We start from the raw sequence: 6,683 nt of genomic DNA, 5'->3' as shown, positions 1-6,683 counted from the left end.
CCGGAGCATCCTCGCCCCCCGCGCCCGCCGCTCCGGCTCTGCGCGCTGCCCCGGGCGGGGGGGGCCCTGCGCAGACTCGCACCCCCTTGATTCTCCCCATGCTCCAGGCGGGACAACTGAGGCCGGAGGGCAAAGCGCTGGTCCTTGGCACCGCGCCCAGGGAGGAGCTGGATGGCAGCACCCAGGCCAGGGCACCCTTGACCACCGCCTGCAAGAACGTGAGCGCTGCCCTGGCTGGGATGGACCCTACGTCCGCCCTGGCCAGCCTCCGGTGCTGCCCGGGGGCAGAGAGGGGAGTGACCAGGTTTTTTCCACTGTTCTTCTCCCGCTGGCAGCTTCCAGCGCTTCAGGTCTGATTCAGAGGCCGTGCCCCTTTCCCCCGAGAATGTGACCTGGCTAGGCGCCGTCCTCCTTTCCCAGGCCTGCAGGGAAGCTGTGTTCGTGGGTCAAGGACTGAGGCAGGGGAGGGGGACGGGGGGAAGTGAGTCCCAGAGAAGCTACAAGTCCCTTCAGGAAGCCGAGCCCCTGAAAGCCTTGGGCTGGGTGATGGGATCCTAGCATCATAGAAAATTGGGCTGGAAGGGACCTCATCCCTGTGCATCTAGTTCAGCCGCTGCTCAAAGCAGGACCAGCCCCAGCCCCAGCTAGATCATCCTACCCAAGGCTTTGTCTACCCAGGTCTTAAGAGCCTCCAAGGAAGGAGAGTCCACCACCTCTGTGGGTAACCTGCTCCAGTGCTTCACCACCCTCCTAGTGAGATGGTTTTTCCTAATATCTAACCTAACTTTACCCTTGCTGCAACTTGAGCCCATCGCTCCTTGTTCTGCATCTGTCACCACTGAGAACAGCCCAGCTCCAGCCTCTTTGGAAACACCCTTCAAGGGGTTGAAGGCTGCTCTGAAGTCCCCGCTCGCTCTTCTCTTCTCCAGACTAAATAAGTCCAGTCCCTCAGCCTCTCCTCATAAGCCATGTCCCCCAGCCCCCTAACCATTTTCATTGCCCTCGGCTGGACTGTCTCCAACTTGTCCACATCCTTTCTATAGCGGGAGGCCCAAAACTGAACACAGGACTGCAGCTGTGTTCTCCCCAGTGCTGAATAGAGGGGAAGGATCACTTCTCTTAATCTGCTGGCAACGCTCCTACCCGTGCAGCCCAGGATGCCGGTAGCCTTCTTGGCAACAAGGGCACACTGCTGGCTCATATTCAACGTCTTGTCCACTGTCACCCCCAGGTCCTTTCCGCAGAGCTGCTGCCCAGCCAGTCACCCCCAGCCTGTACCCGTGCATGGGATTGTTTTCTCCTAAGCGCAGGTCTTAGCACTTGTCCTTATTGAACCTCATGAGATTCCTTTTGGCCCAATCCTCCAATTTGTCTAGGTCACTCTGAATCCTAGCCCTACCCTCCAGTGTATCTACTACTCCCCCCAGCTTGGTGTCATCTGCAGACTTGCTGAGGGTGCACTCTATGCCATCTTTCCAGTCATTTATGAAGATATTGGACAAAACTAAGTGGGGTGCTCCTTGATATCAGCTGCCAGCTAGACATCAAGCCATTGACTACTACCCTCGGAGCCTGATGATCCAGCCAGATTTCTGTCCACCTTTTGAGTCCATTCATCCAACCCGTACTTCCCTAGCTTGCCTGTGAGAACGTGGTGGGAGAAAGTATCAAAAGCCCTGCTGAAATCAAGGTATATTGCATCCGCAGAGCCAGTCATCTTATCATAGAAGGCAATCAGGTTGGTCAGACGTGACAGGATGGTGCCCAGGAGGACTAAAGCCATTTATAATCCTGTCTTTTTAACACCAAATGGAGAAGTTATTCAGAGCATGGGAAGGCGCCTTCCCCCAGGAGCAGGAGTGCTGGTGCGTGCGCTTGGCTCAGCTCCTTCCCCACCCTCTGTCCCTTGTGGGTCTGGGAGTATCTCTGTGCAGTGAATGGAGTGGCTCAGGAAGACTGAACCACTCAATAGCTGTTCCAGACACTGTGCATGGTGGAGCAACCGTACCCTGCTTTTTTCCTGCTGCTGGTTGCACTGCAGTGTGGGTAGGCATCCCGGGGCTACCAGCCTGCAAGCTGAATGGTGCCCCTGGTTCCACGACAGTAACCCATGAGGGATTCAGGAGTTGGCAAGCAGCCTCCCCACTTGCACCAAGCAAAGTGGCCCGGGAAAAAGAGAGACGGCAACATGCAGTGGTTTTTCTTGGCCAGAACAGCGGATCGAAGAGCTGCAGGCTGGAGCCTGCCCCTCCATGGGCTGCACTTTTCTCCTTGAGGTGCAGCAAGTGGGAAGCTGCCCTCTCTGCTGCTTGCCACTCAGATGAGAGGTGGTGCATCTGGCCCCACATGGAGTGCGGTTTGGGCTTCCTGGCAAACAGCTATCGTAGCGAAGCTTGGGGAGTCCCAAAGGAACTGCAGTAGCAGAATTTCCCACTTGGTTCACCATTGCAAGGACTGAGGATGCCTCTGCCTTTAACTCATTTCTGCTTGTCACTGAAGCTGGCTGTATATATTAATTAACATAAATTGCCTCTTTGCCAGTTGTTTACTGGGCACCATCAGAGTTTTCAGCTCCATATAAAATGCAGAGGAAGAATTGGCTCCTGCCCCAAAGAGGCCAGCAGCTAAACTAGTCAAGGAATGATGCTCAGACACTCCATGTGTCAGGGCCTTGTTTTTACTGAGAAATTGAATCCTCTTTAAGCTCAATTTTTAGCACTCAGGTTGGCTGATGCACAGCTGAGTAGTCAGTGTAGGCAGAGATGAGCTGTGTTGTTAGGATGAAGCATGTTCACTATCATAATACAGGGGGCCAAGCGGGATCAGGACTCCATCATACAAACAGAGTGGAGGACTGGCCCTGCAATTTAAAAAACTAGGGAGCTAAGGCTGGGGGAAAGGAGAAGACATCCAAGCAGAGCAGTCAGCATAAAAGCAACATGTTTGTTCTACGGTTTGGAGGGGAAGGGAATTATTAAGAGGGGAGTTGACTAAAGGGAAAGACAAAGGAAGAGAGAAGCAAGAAGGGCAGACAGCAGGGGATGTCAGGGAAGGGTGCAATGAGGCTGAAAGGAAAGGGCATCAAGAAGGGTGAGGGTTTGGCAGTTTTCTCTGATCTGTAACATGTTTGTGTTGGCATCCACTGAGCCAGCTGCAAATAAAAGTGGGTCCCCTCAGAGACATGATGTTAAACACAACTTGTCTTTGCTTTTGCTGATGTGTTGTAGTGAATGCTGCCTCACTTAGCTCAATCCTCTACATGCGCTCCAGTTTCCTAGTGGATACAGGGTCTCGAATAATGGACAGGCCTTGAAGTGGGAGTGCTGAAACAAGTGAAGGAGTGCTGTGTCAGTGTGTGAACGCCAAGAAGCTCCATGTAAGCAGTGTGCACTTAGCAGGAGCTTCACGGCCTGTCTCCTTTTCTTCCATCTACCGGACCAGTTAAAAGTCAAACATAGTGGAAGAGGGAAGGCCTGGAGCAAAGAAAGAACCGCTTGCCTGGTCTCCAGTTCCCTATGGCTAAGTGCTCTTACTGGACCCCTGCTTGGAGTGCAGAAATTAGGCCAGTGTGGGAAAAGGTGAACAAGTTGCAGTAGAGTCAGGTAATTAAAGCAGCATCCATTCCACTTATGCCCTTCACACTTGTGAAGCCCTCAGCAATAAGCACAGCCTCAGGGAGAGAAAAGCAAGGAATCAAAATAAGTAAATATGGGGGTGGCTTGGACAAGGTGTAGATGCCTACATTGAGCTAATGGGATAGTAGGAGTTGGACCCTGAAGACTGGAGCTAGTGGGAGGGGGAGACAGCTCCTCTTGTATTCTGTTCTATTCTTCATAGGTTCTGGTACCACAATCCTCACGCAGTGTTTTAGCACCTTCCCGGAGTGCAGTAATGTGACTAATGCTTGTTACGTGCTGTTTATTCCTCCATCCTTTCCCCAAAGATGAGGTGTGAGCAGTAGAGAAGTCTGTTTCTGTAGTTTCTTTAATGAACAAGTTGCTGTGCATTGGTTAGAGCAGACAAGGTCAAATGGATGAGGGACAGCTTGGGAAGATCTGTGGCTGATGGGGCTATAGACAGCAAGGAGTTATTTTCAGTCTGTGTGGAGCCCAAGAAACCCTAGCTGGGGTATGGGCCTGCTGCCTGCTGGAGAGGGCAAAATGGCTGATAACGCTGCAGAAAAGGCAGAATTTCAGAAGCAGTTCTGTTCCGTGTCGGGAGTAGGATGGTGATTATATAGGGATGATGAGGCACCTTCCAGTTTGTTGGAGAAGGTCTCAGGCGACATCAGCCAGGGGGAAACCTATTTTTAAATCAGCAGACCTGGTTCTTTTCCATCCAAGAGTCCTAAAAGAGCTGGCTGAAGAGATCTCTGAACCATTGACATTCATGTTTAATAACTCTTGGAATCTGGGAGCAGTTCCAGAAACAGGTCGGTGTTGTGCCAAGATTCACAGAGGGCAAGAGGAATTGCCTGAGGAAATCTAGGACAGTTAGTCTGACATCACTCCCAGCCATAATCAGAGAAAAGCTGCCATGGAACTGAGTCAATAAAGAATTAAGGGATAGGAATGTAATTAATGCCAGTCAACATGGCTTTACGGAAAATAGAGCTTGTCAAACCTGATTTCCTTCTTTGAAGCAGTTAAAAGTTTGATTGATAGAGGTGAATGTAATAGACTTGGAAATGTTTTACAAGATTCTCTAATTAAAAAATTAGCATTATCTCATATCAAAGCATTCATTACATTAAGGACAGACTAACTGATAGATTACTCAAGAAAGTAGTGGTCCATCCAGAAGCATCACTGAAGGAGGCTTTGGAGTTGGGTTCTGCAGGAATCAGGACTAGGCCCAGTGCTATTCAACTTTTGCATGAATGATCTAGAAGGAATTATAAAATCACTGCTGATAAATGTGGCAGTGGTAAATAATGAGGAGAAGAGAACAATTTGGGTTCTTGATATCCCAGGCCCTTCCAAGAAAAATGCTTCTAATATAGCCAAAAACATAGTTACATGCAGAAAGGGACACTGCATTCTGCAAAGCGACACCTCTTAGAAGGACTTGGGGGTTCCAGTGGACAAGTAACTGGCCATGAGCTTGCATTGGGAGGCTGAGGCTAAGAGGTTTTTATCTTAAACAGGGAAGCAATGAAAGAATGGGACCCAATGTGCGTTTCTGCCTGCAGCTCTGGTGTCCCTGTTTTAAGAGGTGTTGAAACACTGGAGACCATGCAAAGAACAGCAATATTCAGAAGCTCAGTATTCAGAGAGAAATGCTTCCCATGGGGTTTAAGGAGCTCAGCTTGTGTAGGACATGGAAGGTGACGTGATTACAGCATGTGAGTAACTTCATCGGGGGGGAGTGCTCGACACTAACCTGCTATTCAGTCTATCAGAAGAAGATGTCATCAGAGCCTATGGCTATAAACTGAACCTGGATAAATTCAGGCTGGTAGTGGGGCATGCATTCCTAACCAGGAGGGTGACTTGGAGCAAGATACCAAGGGAAGTGCTAGATTCTCCATCTCTACAAGTCAACATCAAGTGCATTTCTGGAGGCTGCAAACCCAGGTTATGCAAACCCCGTGTGGGAACAGCTGGGTGAAAGGTGTGGCTTTGGGTGGCAGGTGATATGCAGGATATCGGGTGGAATGACCTAATCATGTCTTCTGGCCTTAAACTCCATGGATGTTCACTTGGTCCGAAGTCCTACCTAGTGCCTTGTATCACTCCCTGTAGTGCTGAACTGCATTTCTGGAGCACGGCCCTTTTGTTGGGCTCACCCTGAGTGCCCGCAGCTCAGCTGCTTGGGAAGGTGACAGTATAGCTACAGCGCTGGTCATAGCTGGAGCGGTGTGTTTCACCTGTCCCTCACTGCAGAGGTAGTGTGGCTTAGTGGGCAGGACTCTGATCTGGGTACCTGGAGGTCCTTCCTAGTTCTGCTGCAGCTCTTGAGCAAGTCCCACCCTCAGTGCTTCGTTTTACTCTCTCACTTGCTGTCTGCCTCATTTATTTGGGCTCAAAGCTCCTCAAAGCAGAGACTGTATCCTGCTGTGGGTCTACGCAGTGTCTGACAAAATGCTGCCTACGTCTAGGCTAGTTCTTCCCAGAGCTATCATCGTGTAAATGATTAAATCTTCTAATCCACCTTTGCCTCCAGTCCACAGGGATTTCTGTGCAGCATCAGTTTAGAGCTGTTGTAGTGGTTTGCGCTGTGTCCAGTCTTGTATTGTACCAGTGTCAGGCTGGTTACATTGGTGGAAACGTGTCAGATGCCCACCTCCTAAGTGTCTCAGGAGCTAGAGTGGTGGGCGACCCTCTGATGGCCGGGGAAGAATGTGCATTTCCTGCCTGCTGAGCATCTCATGGTGCATTTGCAGCAGCCAGTCTGAAGCAGGAGATAAGGATTAAAAGAGCAGGAATTTTCCTTGAAGTGGGTGGATCTGGTCTTAGTGCTCTGTTGCCTCCGGCTAGAGGATTGTGCCAGATAACGCTGCTAGATTTAGTGCTTCTCCAGCTGAAAGGAGCTGATTTGGTTTGATAGAGACAAAGGAAGAGGGATGGGAAAGGGGATGAAGCTTTTCATTATATCCTACGCTCGCTCTGAAATGAGCAATAATGCCTTTGAAAGTGCAGGGTGTCTTGTTTGTGTTCTTGGAAAGGCTTCTGGTGTGCACA

The sequence above is a fragment of the Gavialis gangeticus genome, unplaced genomic scaffold (genome assembly GCF_001723915.1).
Source record: "Gavialis gangeticus isolate Ggan-Ray unplaced genomic scaffold, GavGan_comp1, whole genome shotgun sequence".
Taxonomy (NCBI): domain Eukaryota; kingdom Metazoa; phylum Chordata; order Crocodylia; family Gavialidae; genus Gavialis; species Gavialis gangeticus.
This window is presented reverse-complemented; position numbering follows the sequence as displayed.